We start from the raw sequence: 27,035 nt of genomic DNA on the forward strand, positions 1-27,035 counted from the left end.
CTGCAATGTTGGGATTTTCACAGGAAATCATGAGCAATATAATTTCTTAATAGCTAAAGACTCAGCATGGTCCATGAAGGTCAATGAGTGTAGGAGAAAAAGTGGGAGGTGTCTGATCAGGGACAGGGCTGTGGAGGGTCTCACTGGGCAGCAGCACACTGCCTTGAGATACGTGAACCCTCAGCAGTGCCAATGAGGGTCCTGAGGAGCCACCAGAGAAGTCATCTGAGTCTCCCCAGGAGGACGACCCCCCAGGTGCTGAAGGAATAGCATCCACATGAAGGAGAAAAAAAAAAGAGGATGTCACTAGTTTGAGGCTTGGGACCACCACAGTCCAATTCCTTAACCCATCAAAGTGACAGTTTTGTTTTTTATACTCGGGAACCAGCTAAAACCAACACTTCCTCCAGAACTGCCCTGAAGTCAGTAAGAGAAGAGGGGGCTCTGTGACACTGAAGTAGGGAGAGAAGACACCAAGTTGCTCAGAGAAAAAAGACTGTGTGATACCAGGAAGAGAAAGTTAATTAGAGAGATAGACAGACAGACACACTCACCACCATGATCCTCAGGTTTTAGAGGGACTATCTCTTAACCTGCATCTGGGGAGAGGAAGGTTGACCCTGCATTTATTAGCTTACTTCAGATAAAGTTCTCTGAAAAGAGTGCTAAAAAAATAAGCATTTGAAAAGAATTTATAGGGTACAAGGGAAAAGTCTCCTGTGGTAGAGATCAGGCTGTTAGTTCTTCCTTCAAACCTCAAATCCTGAGGTTATTTGTTCTAAGGTTTCTAGGCAGTGATTCATGGGAGGGGTCCATCGAATCTTCATTCAGCCTGCTGCAAACACCAGAGAATGTTTACTTTCCCTGCTAGGCTAAAGCTGCCATGGAGCGATGAAAACTTAGGACTTCCCTTCCACTCTTTTTATGAATTTTATTTTTATTTTTCCATTTACAAGTAAGATATAGGTCTGCAATTTTTAATAGTTCTTTTTTAGGATCCTATAAATTATATGCAGATCCATTTCTAAAATTAGTTTACTAAATACATGAAAACATTCCAAAATGTATTTATAATTATATCCCATTTTTAAACACTTTAATTCTCTGGCAACAAATAGAACCATCCTAAATAGCACACACTTCTCAGAAATTTAATATTCAAACTTATGAATGTAATAAATTCAGTGAATTTGAGGTTATCTTAGATCTTCCAAAACTTTGCCATGAATTTAGTAGTGGTCTAACTTAAAATCATTACTCTAAAGCAGTTACCTAATTACACATTCCTAATTAAACTTTAAAACCCTCACTTTTTTAAAAAAATAAAAAAATAAATAAAAAATAAAAATAAAAAAAATAAAACCCTCACTTTTGGGGTGCTTGTATGGCTCAGTCGGTTAAGCATTTGCCTTTGGCTCAGGTCATGATCCCAGGGTCCTGGGATGGAGCCCCACATTGGGCTCCCTGCTCAGCAGAGAGTCTGCTTCTCCCTCTCCCTCTGACTCTCCCTCTGACTGCAGCTTCCCCCTGCTTGTGCTCACTCTCTCTCTCTCCCTGTCAAATAAATAAAATCTTTTTTAAAAATCCTCACTTTCTGGGATCCCTGGGTGGCTCAGCAGTTTAGCGCCTGCCTTTGGCCCAGGGCGTGATCCTGGAGTCCCAGGATTGAGTCCCACTTCGGGCTCCTGGCGTGGAGCTTGCTTCTCCCTCTGCCTGTCTCTGCTTCTCTCTCTCTCTTTCTCTCTCTATCATGAATAAAATAAATAAAATCTTTTAAAAAATAAATAAAATAAAAATCCTCGCTTTCAAAAAATAAAATAAAAATCCTCACTTTAACAGGTCACATTATTTCACCGTAACAAATACAAAAATATTAAATATGCAGAGTTTCCTTCTTAACTAAAAATATTAGTACCATGCATCTGATATTCCTACACATTTGTATATTTCTAATTCTAACAAGGATGGAAAAGTTTCATTGGGGAAGGTCTCACCATCTTGTGTTATTAGAGCTTCTGACTAATCAGATAGATAGGAAAGAGAAAAGGTTTGTGCTTGTCAACATGATGGGACCCATCTGGGATCCATTCATCTGACGTATGGAGACTACATCATAACTTCAAGAGGGGAAAGCTCACTAAAGCCACATCCCAGGACTGGAGTTACAAACATTATATATCTAGTTCTTTTGTCTATTCATATATTTCTTCAGCTACATCCAGGCTGAATGACGGATTGGGCTTTAAATCATGTGGATGTATAAAAATATTTCTCAATTTAAATGTAGAGCCCCTTGAGGGGCACCTGGGTGGCTCAGCGGTTGAGCATCTGCCTTTGGCTCAGGTCGTGATCCTGGGGTCCTGGGATCGAATCCCTCATTGGGTGTCTCTGCTCTCTGTGTCTCATGAATAAATAAATAAAATCTTTTAAAAAAAGAGAGAGAGATGCAAATATAAAACACATCTGTAGTTAATGAAATGTTCCATTCTTCTATAGTCTTAAGACCATACAACTACTAAGGATATTTAAAATGAATGGAATTTTGTATATTTCACATAGCTTTGTTAGTGTCATGCTACTGCCACCACCACCACCCCCCCACCTTAAGTCAGAAAACACCTTATAGCTAGGTGGACACCTTTCAGCCAATGAATCAAAATTTCCAATGCCACATGTCTTGATGCAACACACGGAGACAAACACAATCTTGCTTCTATAGTACATCCTGTATAACCATAATCAATTTTTGAGTAAATATTCAAACCCAAATTGGGGATATTCTGAAAAAACATTGGCCTGTACTTTTCAAAAACGCCAATATCATAAATGAAAACAAAAATCTGAAAAACTGCCTCAGATTAAAGAAGACTCAAGAGATCACAATTAAGTATAAAGTGTGACAACAGACTAAAAGCTTAAAGAAAAACCGCCATGAAGGACATTATTGGGATAATAAGAAAGACTTAAATACGGATTGTATCTTTTAAGTATATTGTTAATTATATTGAGTTAATGCCAAGTTTTCTGAGCTTAATCACTGTCTGTGGTTATATAGGAAACTATCACTGTATTTATAAGATGCAGGCACTAGTTAGGGGCAAAAGGGTCAAGAAAAGAAAATGGGCCAAATGTTAACAATTGTGGCTCTAGATGAGGAGCACCTGGTGGCTCTAGATGAAGAGCACCTGGGGTTCAATTTACAACTTGACCTTTATTACATCTGAAATTCTCCAAACATATAATCTTTTAGAAAAGAGCTACTTAACATTAGAAATTTTCTGATTTTTTAAAATGAAAAATGAACCAACAATATTCATCAACTTCTTTTTAGACCCCTTCATGTTAATTTTCTTTCCAGAACTTTCTGTGTATCATTCTAGGCTCAGATCAAATGCATTTCTGTAGTCTACAGTCATTACTCTCCTTTTTGAGCTCAAATTGTGGCAGCTTGGGCCATTGGTTTCACTTTTAGGTTAGCTTCTGTGTTTACTTGATATGATCTCATTACTTTTTAAATATTTTCTTGCTTTGTAGCATGAAATACTTTCTATAATTAAAATAAAAAATCTTATCAAAAATCTGCCTTCCCCAGACGTGAAATCGGTCATTTTTCCAACAAGTCTTTCGGTGTAAAAATGGTTTTAGAGACCAGAATCTCTATGAATCCACAGATTGTCATCTGCAGAATCTGAAGAAACAGCACATATCTCACTGAATTGCTATAAATACTAAATGAGGTAATTTATATAAAGTACCGAGCAGTATCTGATTTTTAGTAAATATGCAACATCTGCTTCCCCTTCTTTCTGCTCCTCCTCCTACTTCTTCTTTCACTAGAATAAAAGCATTCAGGGAACCCTTGAAGACAAGTGTGTCTATCAAGGAAAGAGAAGTACAGAAATCCTGCAGATGGGTTCAATAAAATGAGAACTGACCATTGGCCTTTGGATGCATGCAAGTGGAAGTTACTGGTAAACTCTGGTGATGCTCCCCTGAAAAAGTGAGGACGCCCAAAGCCTGACTGGAGGGTTCTAAGAGGAAATGGAGACACCACATACAGACAAACAGGAGCAAAGAAATGAAGTGATAACTGACAAAGGAAATGGAATCAAGAGAAGTTATTTCTCTTAGGAAGGGATAAGTCTTGTATGCTGGAGGGAATGACCCTATAAGAGCATGACAAATCAATGACTGTGGGAAAAGCAGGAAATGGCTGAAGTGGGATTCTTGAGAAGGTGAGTGGGGATGGCTTTAGGTGAAAGTAAGTAAGGTTCACTTGTATTAATTGGTAGGGTGGAAGAGGATATGGCATAGATGGCGGGATGAGAGATACCCATCTGGCGGTAATCCATGGACGTTCTCTTTAAGCAGAAAATGTGTGAACCACCAGACTCTCCTTCCTGAGGGGCTGGAATGTCTCTTAGGATATAGCCTAAATGTTACCTGGCCTGGAATCATCCACTTAATCATGATGTAAGAATTCAGTGGAAGCCTTGTTACTACTGTGTCCAGACACCAGAGCTTGCACTGCCAACACCTCTGATTAAGAATATGAAGCATGGAGGCGCCTGGGTGGCTCAGTGGTTGAGCATCTGCCTTTGGCTCAGGGAGTGATCCTTGGGTCCTGGGATTGAGTCCAGCATTGGGCTCCTCGAAGGGAGCCTGCTTTTCCCTCAGCCTATGTCTCTGCCTCTCTGTGTGTCTCTCATGAATAAATAAATAAAACCTTAAAAAAAAGGAATATTAAGCATTGAGTAACCAGAGCTTCTTCCAGGTGTGCATCTGCCCTGGTTTCGTGGACTTTCCTCACAGCAGGGTCCCCAGACGTCAGTCTTTGCTCCTACCTCAAATGAAGAAACCGAGACTACCTAAGCCAGAGGAGACGTCAACCTCTTGGCATCTGCTCAAGGGAGAAAAAGATCTGCAAGAAGCAACTGAACAAGAAGCAACTGAACACACCGATGAAGTACAAAATGGATTAGACTTCATAACAAGCCAGTGAGGAGATTTTGAAAGTAGAGCAGAATTAAAACAGGCTCCACCAACCCTGTTTTCAGAGGAGGTCCGAATCAATCACCAAAACCCCCAAATATTTTGGGGTTTTTGTCAAACCACAACGACTGTCTGTACTGCTTGGGAAGGAGGATGAAGAGGTGCTGCATTATTTGCCAAGAGCTGAAGCAATAGAATTTGAACCTATTAAGGCAGTTTATGGAATAGATGTTTATTTTGATGAAAACCCTTACTTTGGAAATAAAGTTCTTACCAAAGAATTTCATCGGAATGAGAGTGGTGACCCATCTTCAAAATCCACTAAAAGTCAAGTGGAAAAGATCTGATGAAATATTCAAGGCAAACGCAGAACAAAGCCCACAGGAAGAGACAGCATGAGCACCAGACACCTTTTTCTCCTGGTTTCCTGACCATTCTGATGCAGGTGCAGATGAACTAGGAGAGGTCATCAAAGATGATAGTTGGCCAAACCCATTACAGTGCTACTTGGTTGCTGATATGGATGATGAAGAAGGAGAAAGAGAAGGAGAGGATGATGATGATAATGAAGGATTGGAAGATGTTGATGAAGGAGATAAAGATAAGAAGAAGAAGAAGAAGAAGAAGAAGAAGAAGAAGAAGAAGAAGAAGAAGAAGAAGAAGAAGAAGAAGAAGAAGAAGAAGAAGAAAGAAGAAGAAGAAGAAAGAAGAAGAAGAAGACGATGGGGTGGGGAAAGAGGAGGATGAAGGAGGAAATGACTAGTGGAACACCGGTGGATTTGAATCTTCCTTTTTAAATTTTCTCCAGTCCCTGGGAGCAAGTTGCAGCCTTTTCCCCCCACCCTCTCCTCTTCTGCTCATTTACTGTTTTTTGAAGTCTCTTTTCTCTCCTTTTATACCATCGTTCTCAATTTATTTCTGTTCAATGCTTTGAACAGAATACAGTGGGAAAAGAATGTTTTTATCCCTTTCTGTGCCAGGGGGTACATTTTCCCCCTTTTTTATCTTTACCCTTTCCTGTCACAACAGAAACTTTATGGAATCAACACCTCTGTGCTCTGTGGGAAAAAAGAAAAACTTTCTGCTCCCTTAGCTTTGCTGGAAGCTGGAGGGTGCTAGGCCCCTGTGTAGTAGTGCATAGAATTCTAGTTTTTTTCCTCCTTTCTCTATATGTTGGGCTTGGAGATTACACTGTGTTTCTATGTGAATATGGACAGGTAGCATTTATTAACATGTATCTGTCTACTTTCTCTCGTATAACATTTTTTTTAAAGCTTTTAAAAATGGAGTTATAGAAGTCAGCAAAGTGTGGGTTTAGATGTTTGGGTAGGTTAGGTTGGCATTTCGACAACATGGTTTATCTTTGGGCATGTATAAATGTGATGTTTAATGGACATCCTTGCAGTTAAAGATGACACTTTAAAAATTAAAATAAAATTCCCTCCTTTTATTATTTTTTTTGAGAGAGAGAGAGTAGAGGGAGAAGGAGAGAGATCATGACCTGAGCTGAAACCAAGAGTTGGACAGTTAACCAAGTGAGCCACACAGGTGCCCCTAAAATAAAATTCTCTCCTAATGATGACTTGAGCCCTGCGACTCGATAGGAGAATCAGTAGAACCTGTGGGATCTTATTTGGAATTGACATTCTCTAGTGTAATTTTGTTCCTGTTTATTTTTCAATTCTCTTTTTCACTGGAAAGATGATGCTCAGATTTAAATGTTAAAAGTGTACAAATTGCTCTGTTATGATAAAACTAGATGTGTGGGGAAAAGTATTAAATGTTGCCACTAGAATCACTGCCAATATTCCCAAGCCCTCTGGCACCAGGCTGCTTACCCAATGTCAAGGGCAGTGCATATGGCTGGTGGAGTTTCTGTCTTGTGCCTGTGTCCTGGTTATAAATGAGGCTAGGAGACCCTGTTTTCAGCACTTTCAACTACTTCAATATTGGAAGACTGGCTTTGCCTTAGAGGGTGGGAACATGCTCCAAATATTAAAAAAAAAAAAGACTTTTACATTGGAGTATCTAAGATAGAATGACAAAGGTAAGAGGTAGTAAGCCCTCCCTCAACACACACTATCAAGGGGATGGGGTGACTGGGTGACAGGTACTGAGGGGGACACTTGATGGGATTAGCACTGGGTGTTATACTATATGTTGGCAAGTCGAACTTTAACAAAAAAATATATTTAAAAAATGATTAAATAAAATAAATTATTTTGAAACAAATTCCAGATATCATATCACTGTACCTGCAAATACTTCACTATGTATCTGTAAAAAGATGATATTTGAAAATATACCCAATGCCATTAACATGGATAAACAGTTAATAATCTCTTGCTGTTAGAGAACACCCTGTAATTGCTCAATTTCCTATAAGCATCTCTTTCCGGTTGGTTTGTTTGAATCAAAATTCAAATAAGATATCTCACTCCTTTTTAAATCTCCTTTCAAACTATTTGTTGAAAAAAACTGTCCAGTAGACGTGTCCACATTCTGGATTTGTTTAATCTGTTCTTCTAAAGGCTCTATGTTGTTTAACCTGTTTTTCTACAATCTGCACTCTCTGCAAAATTAGATTGAGAATCTTGTCAGGGCCAGGTTTGATTCTATAGCAAGAGCACCACATAATTGTGGTTGTGACCTTCCTACCGCATCACATTAGGAGGCACATAGAGTATGACCATGTCTCTTCTTTGGTCAGTATGGTGGGTCGTAACTTTTCATTAGACTTTTCCAACCATTATAAAGTTGCCCATCAGCTATTTATGATTTAGTTTCAGGAGCTATTGATGACATTCACCTAAGTGCATGAACAGCTACAAAACGGTGATTCTTTTTTTTTAGATTGATAGGCTTTTTTTGTTTTGTTTTGTTTTGCTTTTAGATTTTATTTATTTAGAGAAGGAGAGAGAGTGTGTGGGAAAGAGGGGCAAAGGGAGACTGTGGAGCTCAATCCCATGACCCTGAGATCATGACCTGAGCCAAAACAGTCAGATGCTTAACTGACTGAGCCCTCCCCACTCCCCCACTCCCCCACTCCCCCGTGCCCTAATAGGTTTTATTTCTTAGAGCACTCTTGAGTAGAGTCAAGAATTTCCAGGTAATGCCGATGATGCTGTTTGGAGGATCAGCTTTTAAGAACCACTGCTCTGAATCAAAGTCTGTGCCCTGGCTCCACAGCACCATCTGGCCTTGAGTCAAGCTGGACCATCGATGCTGTCTCCTTCAAAACCCTGCTCCAGAGAGGTGCCATCCAACAGACAGCACAAGTCAGAACTGGTGATACTCTGATTCTATCATTCCTTCTGCATTCACTTCTGACTCCTTCTCTAAAGAGCTGTCCCATAAGACTAGTTTGGTGAGAGAGAGCCTTAGCCCAGGAAAAGCATAATCAATGCCCAACTCTTTCCCCTCATTTACCAGTTTTTAGAACAATGAGTTGGTTAGCAAAGATCCTTATATTTTTGGTATCATTATGAACCTTTGGGTTTTATCCTAGTTGAAAAGTTTCTATCCGTTGAATTCTTGGTCAGTGAGAGTCATGGTAGCGTCTGAGTCCTTTGACATGATCCCATTGTTCCTTGACATCTTCCTTTTCTTCGGGTTCAAAAAGATCTTCCAGGCAGATTTCATTCATTTCCTTTCTCAGTCCTGAAAGCAGCCATTTCTGCAAGGGCAATGGTTTCTTTCACTGGCAAATTATCTTGGGAGATCTTAACCTAGGTTGGTTATTATTTCTGGCCTTTTTCCAGCTTGGACATACAAAATATGTGTGATCTGAGAAAATGTCTTTGTGCTTTTTTTTTCCTAAGAGGAAAGTTCATCATGAATTCATACTGATATTTCCAATGCAAGTAGCAGATTACATGATTTTAATTTAATGTCTTTTTGTTTATCTGCAATTCTTCCCTCCTACAGGGAAAATCTTGGTTCCTAATGACATTAGTATAGTTATTTAGGCTATTAACATGCTTATTTAATTACCTAATCATGTACCTATGTGTGTATCCAAATATAGCTATTTCAGAACAACGATGTTAATATTATTAATAATGTTATTGCTGAAAATTTTCTAATTTGTTATTTTGATTCTATTTATTTTTATCCTTGGGGTAGATTACACTAAGGCCATATAATAAACTGCTCTGCTTTACAGTCAGCTGGAATAATCTATCTCTATGGCTCAGCTATCAGCTTCAAACATGGTTTGGTTTTGTCCCACTCCCTCCATCTGGATGACTCTCCACTTCTCCACTTAGGTCGGCCCATCTGCAGTGACTAGGTTCAGAAATGCTGAGACCCTCCTCTGCAAGGGAGGCAGCCTCACTGTACGGTTGCTGGGACCTGCTCGTCCATGCTGCTGGGACAAGCAGTGGCTGTTTTGGACTCTACCCTCATACCTCCACTCCACCCAAAATAAAGGACCTGTAATCAGAACGTAAGATGAAGAGCCTGGCAAACAAGAAGGTAGGTCAAGGCTCTCTGCCAAGCCCTACCTCGAGAAGAAAGAGCCTGAGGCTTCAGCAAGAAATCTTTTTCTGAGGGATTTCTCAGAACACTTTTTATAGACCTCAAGTCTAATATCTAGTTTCATTTTATTTTTTCTTTTTAAAGATTGTATTTATTCATGAGAGACACAAGGAGAGAGGCAGAAACAGGCAGAGGGAGAAGTAGGCTCCCTGTGGGGAGCCCAACTTGGGACTTGATCCCAGGACTCCTGGTTCACGCCCTGAGCTGAAAGCAGAGACTCAACCACTGAGCCACCCAGGTGGCCCCATTTTATTTTTCTTAAACTATTTTTTTTATGATGTCAACCTTCAGTTGCTTTACACTATTGCCTTTTACTGCATATCTTTTACTTTTATCTTAAACATAACTAAGCAGGAAAGGATTAACTCAGCAGAGCTGGGCTGCTAGCACCCCACACATTCCCAAGCCAGCAGCTCTTGGCACCCCTCCTCTGAGCCCTTGGGCTGTCCAGCGTGATAAGCATATCTTTGTATATCTGAGACCTTGGTCTATGCCAGATTATTTATGCTAACAATGTGATTTATGGTAACCCTTCTTTTCATTCACCTCGGGTGTTGAGCTACACAGTTTGATCTCTGGGGCGGGACCCCATGCCTATATGACTGAATCCTAATAAAAATTCTGAATACTAAGACTCAGGTGAGTTTCCCAGGTTGGCAACAATTTGTATGTGCTGTCACACATCACTGGTGGAAGAACAGGGCACTGTCTATACAACCTCCCTGGCAGGGAACAACTAGAACCTCATGCCTGCTTCACCTGGATTTGGCCCTCTGTGGCTTTTTTCCTTGGCTGATTTTAATCTGTATCCTTTTAGTGTAATAACCATAACCATGAATAAAACAACTTTTCTGAGTTCTGTGAGTCCTTCTAACAAATCGCTAAACCTGAGAGTATATAAGGGACCCCTGACACAATACTTTTCTTAATTTTGCTTCAACTTTGTGACGTAACAAATACATATATTTGGTCTCTATCCCCAGTTCCTGGCATTAAGCTCCTAAAACTCATGGAATTTCTTAATGGATGGGGTAATGAGATGTATTGTTATTCGTAACAACCCCCTCTCACACATACCTGAGTTTCTGCCAATAAGGTGACTTAAGGTGGGCCCGTTGATACATTGTAAGGAGAGGGGAGCTGGTTGCCAGAGGAACCAACACTATGATGAGCAAGTCAGAAACTTCATTCTCATTCTCTCCTCTAGGGGGGGCAAAGAAGCTGCAGACTGAGCTTAATTACCACTGGCCAGTGATTTAACCAGTTATGCCCATGTAATGGAACTTCCATAAAAACCTCTAAATGTGGGGCACCTGGGGGGCTCAGCAGTTGAGCATCTGCCTTTGGCTCAGGGCATGATCCTGGGATCGAGTCCCACATGGGGCTCCCCACAGGGAGCCTGCTTCTCCCTCTGCCTATATCTCTGACTCTCTCTGTGTGTCTCATGAATAAATAAATAAAATCTTAAAAAAAAAAAAAAACGGAATGACAGGACCTGGAGAATTTCCTGTTTGGTGAACATAACCACATGCCAAAAGGGTGGTGTGCCCCATTGCCACAGGGACACAAGCTTCCACGCTCAGGATGCTTCTGGATCATTCCGCTCCCTACGGGCGCCTTCATCTGGCTCTTCATTTGTATCTTTTATAATAAATCAGTAAACAGAAATAAAGTGGCTTCCTGAGTTTTGTGAGCCATTCTGGCAAATTATCGAGGCTGAGGAGGGGGTCACGGGAAGATCTGATTTCTAGCCAACCTGTCAAAAGGACAGGTGCCTGGGACTTAGGACTGCCCTCTGACCCGTGGGTCTTCACCAACTCTAGGTAGTGTCAGAACTGAACTGAGTTGCTGGACGTCCAGCGGGCACCAGAGAGGGCTAACGCAGTGATGCTGCAAATGACCCCACACAGTTGGCGTTGGGAGGAAAGGGAAAACGCTCTCAATGGATGTTGGAAGGAATGTGAATGAAAACAGCTGAAGCTTTTCATCCAATTTTGAGTGTAGGCTTTGGAATCAGACGTCCTGGGCTGGGATCCCATCTTCACCACTCATTGGCTGACCCCAAAACAGCTGTTTTATCTGTCAGGCCTCCAGGTCATTATCCTCTCAAGTGGGAATAACTGCTTTTATTCTCTCTGCGTTCTTGTGAGGAGTGTGTGAGATCCACTCAAGCGCTCATACAGTACCTCATGTGTAACCACTGAAACCACAGCCTAATTACAGTTACTGTCATGAATAAATGCTATTTTCCTGATTCCTCTCCTTTTTTTTTTTTTTTTGATCTTACTATTGTTGAATTTTATTTAAATTTTGCCCTCTTGGGGCATCTGGGTGGCCCAGCTGGTTAAGCAGCCGACTCTTGGCTTCTGCTCAGGTCATGATCCCAAGGTCCTAAGATCAAGTTCCGCATTGGCCCTCACCCTCAGTCGGCTTGGGATTCTCTCTCCTGCCCCTCCCGATTGTGCATGTTCTCTCTCTCTCTCTCTCTCTAAAACAAATAAATCAATCTTTTTTAAAAAAATTTGCTCTCATGAACATTTTTTTCTCCTCCTGTTTTTGGATGCTTTACAACGTTTGTTTTAATGTCATCGTTTTAATTTCTTCTTCTCTGTTATACCACAATTTCTAATTTTAAGCCTGCCCTAACTTGGCATGACTACTCTCTTGTGTTCTTTTGGTTGTCAGTTCTTTTTCAGCCCTGTCTGTGGTTGTCTCTAGAATGGTTGTCAGAACACAAGTATGAGGAAATGTAAACAGTAGAGGGTTCACATTATAAAAAGATGGTTTCAAAGAAGGGAGAGAGAGAGGGAGAGAGGCTCCTCCTTGCTCCCCCACTATCTCGGAAAACAGATGTCTTAGGCCAAAGTTCCCAGCCTGTTTCAAAATGTGTTATCAAACAAAAACAAGTCTCATTCCAGAAACTCAGGAGCATGAGCACACACTCCCCTGCTGCCTGCCCAGGGCACATCTGATCAGTTGGGACGGGTGTGCTTTCAGCCCTCTTGCTAACAACTCGTGTGGCCCAGTGCCTGTCAAGTGGCTGGATTTCAGGCAAAAGCTGACGGACTACAATGCCTGTGACAGGAGTGAGCCTCACGTGGAGCCAGCCGTCTAGAGACAGCCCTGACGCATATCTGTCCCAGAGCATATACTGGGGCCAGGCAGCTGACTCTTATTTATTTCCCCTCCCCATTTCCAATGTCATGGCTGTTTCTTTTACCCTGACAGAATCAAAGGTGGATGCTCTAGAGTGTGGCAGTACGGAGCTCCCCTCACTCCTGCTGCCTCTGTGGGGGTCTTTGAAGGGTAGGATGGTTTAGGTGCATCACCTTGTTTGCAGTTTTTTCAAGCCTGCAGCTCCTAGACCAGGCAATGTAGGCCTGAGAGAGAAAGACAAACCATATGGGAACGCCTGGGTGGCTTAGCAGTTAAGCTCCTGCCTTCGGCCCAGGGTCTGATCCTGGAGTCCCAGGATCAAGTCCCACATCGGCTCCCTGCGTGGAGCCTGCTTCTCCCTCTGCCTGTGTCTCTGCCTCTCTCTCTCTGTGTCTCTCATGAATAAATAAACAAAATTAAAAAAAAAAGACAAACCATATGGTAAATATGCCAAGCCCCTCTGTTATGCTGATAAACCCTGGCTCTCCTGCAGCCTTCCTATCATACTCCTCCAAGGGGACACACCAGAAGGGGGACCCCCAAGGCAGTTTGCTGGCCTCACCCAAGGGAAAAGGGTCTCCAGTGGTGAACGTGCTGTACATATACTCTGGCCCTGACAGCCTGGGTATTAATTTATTTCAGGATTTACTCACAGGCATCGGATGCTCCCTATGTCTGATTCTCCCAGTGATTCGGACTGCTTCAAGTTTAGGGTACAATCTTCCATTTAAGGACTCATTAACCTGCAGGTGCTGGTAGACGGGTGGCCTAAGTTTTACCAGTCATCCTCCACCCACAAGAGCAGGTACGAGTGACTGTTCTTTTGTTGAAACCTGAGCTCATTCCTCTAAGATATTTACGCCAGAGCTAAAAGACAAAACAAAACAAAACAAAAACAAAAATAGATTCCCCCAATGTTCCTAAGTCCCTTCTATTTCTTTTTCTTTTTCTAACCCATCTGGGAGATGACATATGACCTTGATCACTACACCAACACTTAACAAGTCTATTTTAAGCATCCAGAGGATTGGGGCGCCTGGGTGGCTCTGTCTGTTGAACGTCTGAGTCTTGATTTCAGCTCAGGTCATGATCTTGGGGTCGTGGGATCCAGCCCCTGGTCAGATTCCAAGCTTAATGAGTCTGCTTGAGATTCTCCCTCTGGCCTCCACTGCTCCCTTTCTCTCTCTCTCTCTCTCTCTCTCTCTCTCTCTCAAATAAGTAAATCCTTACACATCCAGGGGATTTATAAGAGGTCCCTCCCTGGCTAGGCATCAGTAACTGGAAGCAGCATTTGCAGATTCAAGATGAGGGCACAAAAAAAAAAAAAAAAAAAGATGAGGGCATGTTCAGGGCCATTTGTGGGAACAAGATGGGTCCAGTGGGAGCAGAGCCCTTGGCAAAAAAGGTGGAAGCATGAAATTCTGTGATGACCCTGCCCTACCAATAAGTTTTCTGCTAGAACATTCTTCTTTCTGCTCTTTGTCTAAGTCCTATTCGTCCTTCAGGGTTTAGCATAAAGCCTGTTTGCTAAGAGACATCTCTTCCCATCCCCTGGAAGAGTGTGCATGTGGCCCAGATATGGAGCAGACCCCAGATGGGCAGCAGCTGGAGGTCTCAGAGCAGCCTCCCTCCTGCAGGGAGCTGTGAGCAGTGCACCACCACCACTGATGCCTCTCCAAAGGTTGTGAATGTGAATTTTTCTTTCTTTCTTGAATCATTTCTTCCAAATGGACCCCCAAGCATGGAAATCTTGAGTTACAGGAGAGTATGCACAACGTCCTGTCTTATACAAGAGGCCCTTCAAGGGACTGCCCACTGAACAAAGGAACTAGGGCAGTTCCCCTGCTCTTTCCCCTTCCTCCCTGAGCCCCGCACACGGAACACAGGCAGAAGTTGAAGGACACCACCGATGCCCCCACTTCCCGATGTATGACATCCTGGGAAGAGTCAAATCCAGGCAGAGGAAATTTGTGCCATGTGCATATTGTGCCAAAGGCAAAAAGAATCATTTCAAAGAGCAAGGAAAGCCCAACACGTGCCACAGCGTGGAGGAACCCTGAAAGATTTCTTCTAAGTGAAAAGAGCCGGTCCAAAAAAGATGAGCTCTGGAGGATTCCACTCGCCCGAGTTACTGAGAGCAGTCAGATTCCCAGAAACACAGAGGACTGTGGTGTAAGGGGCGTGTGGCTTCTGTTCTGTAAGATATAAAAAAAGTTCTAGACATTGCACAACAACGTGAAGAGACTTCACCCTAATGAACTGAGCAGTCAGAAATGGTTCCAATGGTCAATTTTAAGCTCTGTGGTTTTTTTAAACCACATTTGGGATGAGACAGTTTCACAGGCCGCTCCCTAGCACAACCCGCCTGCCGGGATGCGGCTGTCTGCACTGCCCTCTGCTGCTCGCTGGTGCCCGTGCAGCAAGGAGCGCCTGGCTTCTAGAACAAAATCAAATGCTTTGCATTCCAGGAGCCTTTTATTGTATGGTCACTGGTGGCATTTAAAGCAGCCACAATGAGATACCACCTCACACCAGTGAGAATGGGGAAGATGAGCAAGACAGGAAACCACAAATGTTGGAGAGGATGTGGGGAAAGGGGAACCCTCTTGCACTGTTGGTGGGAATGTGAACTGGTGCAGCCACTCTGGAAAACTGTGTGGAGGTTCCTCAAAGAGTTAAAAATAGACCTGCCCTACGACCCAGCAATTGCACTGCTGGGGATTTACCCCAAAGATTCAGATGCAATGAAACGCCGGGACACCTGCACCCCGATGTTTCTAGCAGCCATGTCTACAATAGCCAAACTGTGGAAGGAGCCTCGGTGTCCATCGAAAGATGAATGGATAAAGAAGATGTGGTTTATCTATACAATGGAATATTCCTCAGCCATTAGAAACGACAAATACCCACCATTTGCTCCAACGTGGATGGAACTGGAGGGTATTATGCTGAGTGAAGTAAGTCAATCGGAGAAGGACAAACATTATATGGTCTCATTCATTTGGGGAATATAAAAATTAGTGAAAGGGAATAAAGGGAAAGGAGAGAAAATGAGTGAAAATATCAGTGAGGGTGACAAAACATGAGACCCCTAACTCTGGGAAATGAACAAGGGGTGGTGGAAGGGGAAGTGGGCAGGGGGTTGGGGTGACTGGGTGATGGGCACTGAGGGGGGCACTTGATGGGATGAGCACTGGGTGTTATGCTATATGTTGGAAAATTGAACTCCAATAAAAAAATAAAAAATAAATGAAGCAGGCAGAAAACATGCTCATGACGGGGGAAAATTCAGTCAGAGGCGTGCTTCATAAATTGAGGAGGCTGAAAGCCACTCCATCCTTCATGTTTGTCCCTTTGACTGTACCTCCACATCCTCTCAGCCGTTCTCCCAATCTCTACCAGATAAACCATATGATTTTATAGAATGAGACTTATTTAGAGGTTTAATCCAGAGTCCATCCGCTTGAACTCAGGGTGAGAAAGGCCATAAGACCCCATCTGGAATCCAGGCTCCCTGCACCAACCCTGACTTCTATACTACATATAAGCCCACCCACCAGACTAAGAGTCTCCCAAACCCCTCAGCCTTAACTGGTATAATCTTGGTTCAATTCCTCTTTGTTTTCCTCCTCCCGTTCATGTTCACAGATGTTAAAGAAAGGAAGTTCAAGGAGATTGAGTCATTTGTCCAAGGTCACAGAGCCATGGAGTGCAAAGCTGTATCCCAAACCCAGTTCTGCCAAACTCTTCCTTTTTAGTTCATTCTTTTCCTTGTTGCCTCTTCCCCTTTTCTCAAGCCGAACGATCTCCTTCATCCTTATTTTTAAAAATAATAGATAGATAATGCTACAGTTAATAACACTTATGATTCTGTTGAAAGCGTTTTCTTTCTTCCTCTGTGGTATTATTTAAGACCATTTTGCAGCTTCCTTCCTTCCTCCCTTCCTCTCTCCCTCCCTCCCTCCCTCCCTCCCTTCCTCCCTTCCTGTATTTCCTTCCCAACTATGCATTGAGAGACAATGAGAAAGGTCGGAAAATGAGGCCCCCCCACACACAGGGCCAATATTTAGCCAGTAACCTCAGGAAGACCATTTCCACCCCCTGTGGGCTCTGATGGGCTGGGATTGCAAAGTGCATGGTATTAAGTATTAGGATTATTCCTCTGCTTATCCACAAGGGTAATTGTATCTGTGTCCCTTGGAATGCTCAAGTGGAATAAGGATGGCTGGGGGGTGGGGGTGGGGTGGGGGGTGGGGGTGCTGTGAGGCAGGGTGGGGCCTGGGGTGTGGGGCCAAGAGGCAGGGACTCGGATCCAGCCCTGCTACAATCTCTTCTGTGTGACCTTGTGCACCGTTACTTTCCCTGGGAATCAATTTTTCTGTGGGTAAAAGGAAAGTGTGTATGGCCTGGTGCCATTTTTGTAAAAGAAGACAGTGTGCGTATATGTGCTTTTCACATGTGTGAAGAGATGTCCACCTGTTCACACGGTGATCCCTGGGGAGTGGAACTGGCTGAAGGAGGTCTTTTTCACTTTATCTAACCTCTTTACTCTTTGAATTTTCCGTAACAAGCATTTGTTGAAATGTTTTTCAATAGCTAAGGAAGTCCTATTTGCTCCTGTTTTGCAGGAAGTCACACTTCTTATCCGAGGTCACAGAGCCTTGGTATCTAACTCAAGGCTGTCCTGCCTGCGTGTTCCTTATGCTGCCTCGGAACAGTCAGGGGATGTGACCCCCTAGTCCCCAAGGCCTCAGCAAATGCTGCTCAGCGCTGGTAACAAAACATCTTCAGGGGCACCTGGGTAGCTCAGTGGGTTAAGCATCTGCCTTCAGCTCCGGTCATGATCTCAGGGTCCTGGGATGGAGCCCCGTATCCAGCTCCCTGCTCCGCAAGAAGCCTGCTTCTCCCTCTCCCTCTGCCTGCCAGTCCCCTTGCTTGTGTTCTCTCTCTTTCTCTCCCTGTCAAATAAATAAATAAAATCTTTAAAAAATTTTTTTCAGAATTCTCCTTGCCCCCTTCCTGCTTGCATCTGATCCATATCAGCAAATGCTTAGCCACCACTCAGCCAAAGCATGTTTATCTTCTCCTGTGCCCATTGCTATAAAATGCCAAATTTTGCCCCAAATCCTGGGAAAGAGCTATCACCAAACACGATGAATTTCCAGACTCCCTTGGATTTACAGTGACACAAGGTGTTTGTTCTTAAGTCACAAGCCCCGGGGACTGAGCAGGATGTGGTAAGCAGCATGATTACTTGTGCCTGTCATAGGAAGAAGCTACACCAACGGGGAAAAAGGCTTTACTGTCTCCCCAGAGAACAGTCTTCTCTCTGGCAAATAATCCATCCCAAACTGCCTTATGAGAAATTAATTATACTTTTTAATAAAGGAATGCAAAAATAGAGATTGGAAGGAACCACATGAAACGTTGGATTCAGACCATCCTGGGTGCAAATCCAAACCTTGAACAAGTCACTTAACCCACTTTACTAAATGGACACCTTATCTTGTGCCAGGCACTCTGCTGGGCATTTTACACTAACAGCTCAAGCCTGAAGAGATTCGTATTGTTCTCAATGTATAACAGATGAGAGAAGTGGGACTCTGGGAAGAAAGCCACGATGTGGGAGGGCTCAGCTGATGAAACTGCTAAGGCCCAGATTCCAACTCGTGTTGGGACATCAAGACCAGCACCCATTCCTCTGGACGCACCCACTCCCACACACGGTGGGAAGAAAAGACTTGCTCCAAGCACACCGTGGAAACCAGGGCTACCCAGGAGTGACCCCACGGGCTCAAGTGATCCTAAATCCAGACCCTGACACTGCCTAGGAAGGGCTGGCACAGATCAGTGGATGAAAACTGTGCTTTGGTGCTCGATGAACCTAGATTCAAATACTGGCTCCAAGGTGTGCCTGACTGTGGCCCTGGTACTTTACCTGACTTCTCCCGGCCTCAGATTCTTCTCATGTAAAAGACAACTGGTAAGAGGTTAGCCTAGGGTTATACAGCACATCGCCCAGAGTCACAGTTAGGGGAGCTCCTGATCTCACAAATGGGGCACCCCTGGGGAGCTCCACGCTGGGAAGGAGATTGAAGTTCTTGGACCCTGGGCTATTTATGGAGATGCTACGCCCCCTTCAGAAGCTCTGCCCTGCCCATACACCAGGGCTCTGGGACGTGGACACAGCTGCCTCTCACTTCTTAGAGCTTCTATGAGCCGGCCTCAGCCAGAAAGGGGGTCCTTTCTGGAATACCTGCCCAGGGCCCACAAGGAAGGAAATCAGCCTGCAGTAAATGTGACCTCCCAGCCAAGGTGCCTCATACACACGCTGCCCAGGTCAAAGGGGGAAACACCCAGCTTTCCAGGCTGTGCCCTAGGGCCACCACCTCACTCAGTGTAATAGCAGCAGCAGCAGCAGCAGGGCCCCGCCTGCACCCTGTGGTCAGGAGCTGGTGAGACTAAAATGCCTGGTGCGGGGCGCCTGGGTGGCTCAGCGGCTTCCCGACTGTCTTCTGCTCTCAGGGCGTCATTCCGGAGTGCCAGGATCGAGTCCCACATCAGGATCCTGGCACGGCACCTGCTTCTCCCTCTGCCTGTCTCTCTCTCATGAATAAATAAATAAAATCTTTTAAAAAATAATAATAACAATAAATAAAATCCTCGGTGCCCAATAAATGAGATTTGATTTTCTTCATAGAGCTCAGCTGGAAGGGTCCTGGGGCCTGCTCTTCAGCAGCCTAGCTCAGCTGTCCCTGGTCCAGCGCGAAGCCTGAGTTTCACTCCTCTTGGTGCTTCTGATCCGGGCCATTCTTGCTGCCCCCCCCCCCCAACTTCAAGGAGGGCAGCCTAGGAGAAGCTAGCTCCTTGGGGAGAGGCCTAAGTCCTGCCCAGTCACCGCCCCGTGTTTGGACATACTTGGCTCCCAGGCCCTGGAGTTGCTGAGGGGCAGGGCGCGGCCGCCCTGGGCTTGGGGTGGGGTGGGGGGCCTGGGACAGCCTCCCTGCGCGGGCTCGGCTGGCGTCGCTTCTCCCCGCGCCCCAGCACCCAGGCGGCGGGACGCTCACCCCAGACCGCGTGCACGGGGGAGGCCCGCGCCACGCTCACGGCCCACGGTCGGCGCCACAGCTGGGCGGCCTCCGTCCCCGGCCCGCCCCCCTCCTCCCCGGCCCGGCCCTGCGCTCCCGCCCTGCGCTCCGGCCTTCCGCCCCCCCACCCCCCGCAGCATCCGCTCGCCCCGCGCCGAGGGCCGGGGAGGCGGGAGCGTCCTGCCCCGGGGGCACCGGGTGGGGGAGCGGCGGCGAGGGAGCAGCCCCGCCACGTGCCCGCCGCAGCGTTTCCCCGCGCGGTCCCCGCGGAAGTCAGCCCGCAGGGGCGGCGGAGGCTCCGGCCCTTCCCCACCCCCCCGGGGGCTCAGGCGGACTCCCCCCCCGGCCCCCCGCAGACCCAGAGCTCAGGGCCGGCTCCCCCCCCCCCCCCGCCCGCCCCAGCTCAGCGCCAGCTCCTCCCCCGCCCCAGCTCAGCGCCAGCTCCCCCCCCCAGCTCAGCGCCAGCTCCCCCCCCAGCTCAGTGCCGGCTCCCCCCCCCCGCCCCAGCTCAGCGTCGGCTCCCCCCCCCCGCCCCAGCTCAGCGCCGGCTCCCCCCCACTTCCCCCCCCCAGAGCCCCCAAGCTGCACAGTGTGCAGTGAGCCTCTTCGAGCGTCCTGTTGTTCGCAGGCGGTCCGCACCCCCGCCGGCTCCCCGGGGCCTGCCCCTGCTGCTTCCACCCACCGGGGGTGCTCCTTGGCGACCTCAAGGTGTGTGTCAGCGGTGACTCAGACCTGGCTGCAGCCCAGGCTGCCCCCTTTGGGGTGCCTTCAACAGCCAGGTGGGACAGCCCCTGGCGGGCCTGGTGAGCCCTGGGCCCCTGAGGGAGATGTCCTACCAGGACAGCCGCACCACCCCGTGAAGTGCCCCCCACGTACAGCCAAGACTAGGGTTGCCTCAGTGATGACCGCCACATCCTCTTCTGCCTCGGGGCTGGGCCCGTTGGACCTGTAGCGCACAGCTAACCGATGCCCTCATTTCTTTCAAGCCCCCACCCCCACCCCGTGCTTAAAAGCAGCAGCACCCCCAGGCTTTCTGTCCTGGTTGAGTCCAGTGGTCAGCAAGGACTGGTAACAGGCCAGCATCCCTGACCTGTCCCTAGCGGCCAAGCTCTCCAAGCCAACCTAGCTTGGGTCCCCAGAATGCGGGCCATTGCTGGCATCTGGGTGGACACCATTGTGGCTGTGGTGGCTCTTGCTCTGGGCATAAGCTCTGGCTTCAGTTGCTGCAAGAAATGGGGGTGGGGCGGGGAGGGACTACAGGAGACTGGAGGGAGGCATTCTGACAGGAACAGAGGGCCTCCGGGGCCACCCAGGCCACTGCAGAGTCCATCGCAGTCTGAATGCATAGATAATGACAAGAATACTGTCCAAACTTATAACCAAACAGGACTGCTGCATCATCACTAATTAAGGTTTTAGCCCATTCTCTTCCTTCTACCACCTACATAACAAGTCAGTTAGCCAAGCACAGAGTTGGCTGCACTTTCGGAAGCTACCAGCGTAGAATTAAACCATTTCCTCAGACCCTCCTCCAAATCACCTGACATACACTCAGGACAGTCCCTTGCCCTGACACCCTCTTGCTGAGATGCCCCACCCTTCTCCACTGCAGGTTCACAAGTTGCTCTGACCCTCTTTTTGCAAAGAGCCCATAAGCCTAACTTTGTTCAAATACAGTTGAATTCCTGATGGTCTTCAGTAGGAGGGAATCAACAGGAAGATAGAATTGGCATTGATCCCAGGACGTACAATATAACTGAAGTTGGAATTTTCTCCCTAATTGTCACAAAATGCAATGTGTTTTCTCAGAAGTATTGTCTCGTACCCAAGGACCCCAAAAGTTCTCTCTCATGGTGGATCTAAGAGTTTTTTCCCCAATAAGGCCTGACCTGGCAGATCATGAAACAAATTAGGTTACAATCAGCATTTTTTTTTTTAATGAGATAGAGTCAAAACTAGAGTGCATACAGGAATTGTTTTGGGAAATTTTGTCTTAGTTATTAAGTTGACCATATAAAATTGCCCTTATCCAATCGTTTTGGATTCACAAAAAAAAAGGTTTTTTTTTTTTTATGATTTAAACTACAATGTGTGTATCAATAGATCAAGCCACAATGTGAAATGCATTTCAAACTGTGATCACAGTCAAAACAGTGGAAAGTCACTGTTTTGGATAGATGTTCCATGAAGCTTTGGAAAACTACATGCATTCCCAGAATCTACCTCGCTCCCAACCACCCTTATTGAAAAGTCTCTCCTGTGGAGGTGTTTGGCTCGGGTAAGCCAGAGGGAATTACCATTCCCTAACCCCAGACCGCAATCTTTTGGGGGACACAGCTCAATTTTATAATGTTCTCAAAATACAGGCTTCGTCACAACTTAACCTCAGAGTGGGTCTCTGGTTGTCACGAGAGCAAACTGAAGTGTCCCATTGAACCCCAAACCACGAGGCATGCAGAACCTAGTTCAAATGGCCCCTTGGGGTGTGAATTTTTAGAGTCAATTCTGAAGGCACATGGAGAGTCCAGGTGCTGCTCGTCAGGAAGCATGACCTCACGGGGCTGACAAGACCCCACTTCCCTAACCTGAGTTTTACTTCTTGGCATTTTAACTGCTCAAGCTACAAATGGGAAGATATCCAGAACCCGAAGAGATAGTATTGGTGCAAATTCCAAATCCTGAGACGAAGAGGCGGTTGACAACCCCGTAACGCTGGGTTATTTGAGATCCACTCTCTTCCGCTGGTCTAATGGGTGCACATTGGAGCTGATAGTCAGCTGAGTGACTGTTGCCTCTTCTGAGCCTTCTTTGGACTTGCGATCACTTACCATCGGTAGAGACCTTCTCTGGGTGAGAAGTACCTTTCTGACAGCGTCGCACTTTATCTTCACAAACACTAAGTAGCTAAGTTCAGAAAGTAATTTCTTATATGAAGAGACTGGTGCTCAAAGTGGTTAAGTGACTTGCCCAAAGTCACATGCCTTTGGTACTACAAATACGAGTGCCTGGAACCTGCTTTTAGACTCTGCCCTTTGTGATTAAGCCACCCCGGCACCCCAACATTGTTTCATTTACGTTGTTTCATCACTTTTTGAAAAGTGATTTTAGTTAGATACTGAGCATATCCTGATTTTACCAGAGAGGAAACTGAAGCTCAGAGAAGTTAAATAGCTTTTACAGGAGACTGCAGTGGAGCATAGCAGTAAAGGTACGGCCTTGGTCTGAGTCAAATATCAGGCTCTGGTGAGTCCTTGAGCCTCAGTTTGAGCCTCCATAAAATGGAGTTAGTATGTTAAATTCCTTCATTACTTGAGAAGACTTAAATGAGCTAGTGGATACAAAGCATTTTGGAACAGCCCAGACTTATAAAATTTAAATATACTTTTCTAAATTGAAATTTAAATCTATAAGGTCTGATTTGCCACCAACTTTCAGAGTAGGATCCCAGAACCAAATCAGACAGAACTAAGTTTACATCCCAGTGCACCTGCTTGTGTACAGGGGCAAATTGTCTTACCTCTCTGAGAACTAATCTCATCTGTAAAATGGAGATAATCATGAGACTGGTGTCATAAATTGTTATAAGGATTAAACAAGATAATGCCAGGAAATCCCCTAGTGCAGTGTCTGGCATGTCACCCTGAGCTGTCACAATATGCAGATAATTTTTTTTTTTTTTTAGGATTTTATTTATTTGAGAGAGAGAGAGAGAGAACATGAGCAGGGGGAGGGGCAGAGGGAGAAGGAGAATCAGACTCTCCACTGAGCAGGGAGGACAACTCTATGACTCTCTGTGGAGCTCCATCCAGGATCCCAAGATTATGACCTGAGCCAAAGGCAGGGGCTTAACAGACTCAGCCACCCAGACGCCCTACAATGTGCAGATAATCCTGATGGTGATGTGTGGAGGTGAGCCGTGGTGCCCTGGATACACAAAAATGTATTATCAAGACTCACAGTTGAGTGGGTCAGACATTCACAAAATAAAAACTACTCATTGTGGAAATGTCATAGAGCTTCGAACAAGACATATGAGAAAGGGAATGCGGGACACAAATTCTAAGTGAGAAGGGGCTGGAAAGGCTTCCTGGATGGGACAGGACTCTTGGTCTCAGGCAGGCACGTTTTCAGATGTGTTCAGTTCTGCTGGCTGGCAAGGATTCTTTCAACAGACTCTTTCCTTCCTGATGGTCTCAGTTCTCCCAGGACAATACATTTCTGTTTGCCCCTTCTCCCGCTACCTCACATGCTCCTTCAGTCCCCCAGGAAGAAACATCTCGTAAACTCTTCTCAACCTCTTCAGCTGCATGTCACTGTGAGTCAGTCACTTTGCATGAGTTCTTTCTTGACCCAAACTGCAAGCTCTGTGGAAGGGGGTAGCGATAGCGTGTTCACTGTAGCTACGTTCAGAGCTCGGCATCAAGCAGCACACGTAGTAGGGACTCTTCAAGTTTGCAGAATGAAAGAAAACAGAAGTGGTCTTGTGAGACCCTGAGCGATGAGAGCCAGTTGTCAAATCCTTTTAGGAGACCTGCCCCGCTTGGATTCTTAAATGTATTACTTCATTAATAACCCAGCGTTAAGCCCCATTTTGCCTATTATAAGTGCTTGAATAAATACAAATGTGAATAAACCTGAAGTTTTTGCTGTCTCAAAGTATTCTAGGCAAGTTACACAAAAAATAAAAATAAAAGGAATGGGCAAAGGAAATGTGGGAGCATGGTACAGTCATCCGGCCTCCACGTCCCTTTCCAGACTCTGGGTAATGGTGGAGAGAGCGCTACAGTCCTATCCCAGCCACCGACAGGATGGAGACGGCTGGGCTACTGTCAGGGAGTTGTTCCTTGGACACCACACAAGGTCTTCTCCCAGAGGGCTGGGACAACCGGCTCGTTGCTGTCTTATGGACGCTGCACGTCATGTAAGATAAAGAGGTCGGTGTCCTTATTTTGACTTCTGAACGCTTAGAACCAAAATCTGGCCCTTTCTATACATTTTTTGTTGCTAAATTCGATCTTAGTTCCAACCTGGCTATGATGAAAACCTTCTTGGGAGATGCAAATCTGCCCACTGTGAGAGGTGAAGAGTAGGAGGATTTCCTGATAGGCCTCAGGATGATGAAAGCTCTGGTGACCGTCAGAATCACAGGGGGCTCTGCACTTGGATTTGGACAGGGGGACCCTTGCAACTCCCTATAGAACTAAGGCAGAAGAACTGACGTGACCCCTGGTGATTTTTCCTTATCTTTCCATCCTTCTGGTCTTGGTCTTTTTTTTTTTTAATTTTTTTTTATTTTATTTATTTTTTGATAGTCACAGAGAGAGAGAGAGAGAGAGGCAGAGACACAGGCAGAGGGAGAAGCAGGCTCCATGCACCGGGAGCCTGATGTGGGATTCGATCCCGGGTCTCCAGGATCGCGCCCTGGGCCAAAGGCAGGCACCAAACCGCTGCGCCACCCAGGGATCCCTGGTCTTGGTCTTTTTGATGCTGATTTTAAGAGGGTCACTGATCTAATAAAACCTTGAATGTGTCCTCACTGCCCTATGGAATGAATCTAAATTCCTTAGCATGATGCCCAAGGCCCCTGTGGTTGGGCCCTAACCTTCGTATCCAGCTTCATTCCTCGGTATTTCCCTCAGTCCTTCTTCCATGATTGCTGTGCTCCACGTTCAACTCAACATCTGGAAAAACCAGACTTGTGCTCTCCTGTGCTACCCTCAATACCTATTCCCCCGTCCATGTTTCTTGCCTAATTTGCTCATTCTCCTCCTAGTTGGGAGAGGGTACTCTTTGCTTCTTCCCTCTTCCTGAAGCTCCGTGCCCTTCTGCCCAGCTTCTGCCCAGCTTCCCACGCTAACTCCTTGACCGTGATGATCAGAGCTGTCCCCTTTCTTCATCCACTGTCACTTTTAATTCAGGTTCGCCATCATCTGGATTGCTTCTACTCTTACCCTCATAAACCCATCTGCTCACAGGGCCTTGAGTGCTCACTTAAAAAATGTGAGTCATGTCATGTCACTTTCCTGCTTTAAAATTTCCAGTGATTAAAAAAAAAATTTCCAGTGATTTCTCTTTAGCCAGACTCCTAGGACAACATCTGTAAAGTTGGGTTTATTGGCTTGTCGCAGTGAGGGAGAGAGCAGTCTTATCATGGGGAACTTTGAGGCACCTCAATAAGGAAGTGTTAGCAGGGACTCATTATAGGCTTTGGATTTGGGTTAGTTTAGGGAAGGATATAGCGAGGTATAGTTTTGCTCTGAATTGGGTGCTGTCAGAAATCAGGGGCAGCCTTATGACTGGGTTCGTTTTAATCTAGGATGAGATGCTTTTTGTTGTCTATGTAGAAATATTAACCCCTCATTGACTTCTGTCAGAGTTCGTTGTGTACTTGTTGTCTGTGTTCAGCAGTGAAAACAAAATCCAGGTCCCTTTCCACACACTCTTATTGCTAGTGAGAGAGAAAACATTAAGCCTGTGATGCGCAGCATTGACTGACGTCCACAGCTGGACTGCAATAGTATTACAAGCTGGTCTGAGGCTCTTGGCCAGTGAGGCTCATGACCAATCTAAACGATCTCATAGGATAATAGCCTCACACAAAGCTACCCTGATACCATGGTAAGTGAAACAAAACAGTACCACTTCCTAATTTTGTCTAATCACCGACAAAAGCAAGGTCCCTGTGCCACCTGCCAAATGCCCAACCATGGAATTGCACTCATTTTTTGATAGCATCCAAGTGAGAGTGAGCCTCTGCTTTCCCAGGCCCTCCCCTGAGTCACCCAGCTGAAGCCTCACTCTACAGTATGTTCTAACACTTTCCTACTGAGATACCCCACAGCTTCCCATGGTGCTCGTTCTTCCTTGCTGTAACAGGTAATGAGGCCACCTGTTTAACCACAGGTGTGCTTCTCCTGGTCTTTGGCTGAGGGCCTTGGCACTGGCATCACTCCCTTGTCCCTCCTGGTTTCAGCCGTGTTGGCCTCCTTTCAGTTCTAAGTGAATGGGAAGCTCGGTCCTGCCTCAGGGCTAAGCACTAGATATTTCTCTGTGCCCACAGTACTGACTCTCAGGTTGTCTGGGGGCAAGCTCCTCATCATTCAGATTTCGGGAGAAAATAACCACTTGAGAAAGCCCATCATGACCCTGTCTCTTGGTAATTCTATAATAGCACTTTTTTGATTTCCTATATAATTCTTATCCCTTTCTAAATTGTATTATGTGTTGCCTATCTTCCCCTACCAGAATTCAAATTTTAAA

At 45.6% G+C, this 27,035-nt stretch overlaps 1 pseudogene; it reads left to right on the plus strand.

Moving 5' to 3' along the window:
• The first annotated feature begins 4,849 nt into the window (after positions 1 to 4,849).
• LOC129494179 (protein SET-like) lies at positions 4,850 to 5,666 on the plus strand (annotated as a pseudogene).
• Positions 5,667 to 27,035: the final 21,369 nt, after the last annotated feature.

Source organism: Nyctereutes procyonoides, unplaced genomic scaffold (assembly GCF_905146905.1).
Source record: "Nyctereutes procyonoides isolate TBG_1078 unplaced genomic scaffold, NYPRO_anot_genome, whole genome shotgun sequence".
Classification (NCBI taxonomy): domain Eukaryota; kingdom Metazoa; phylum Chordata; class Mammalia; order Carnivora; family Canidae; genus Nyctereutes; species Nyctereutes procyonoides.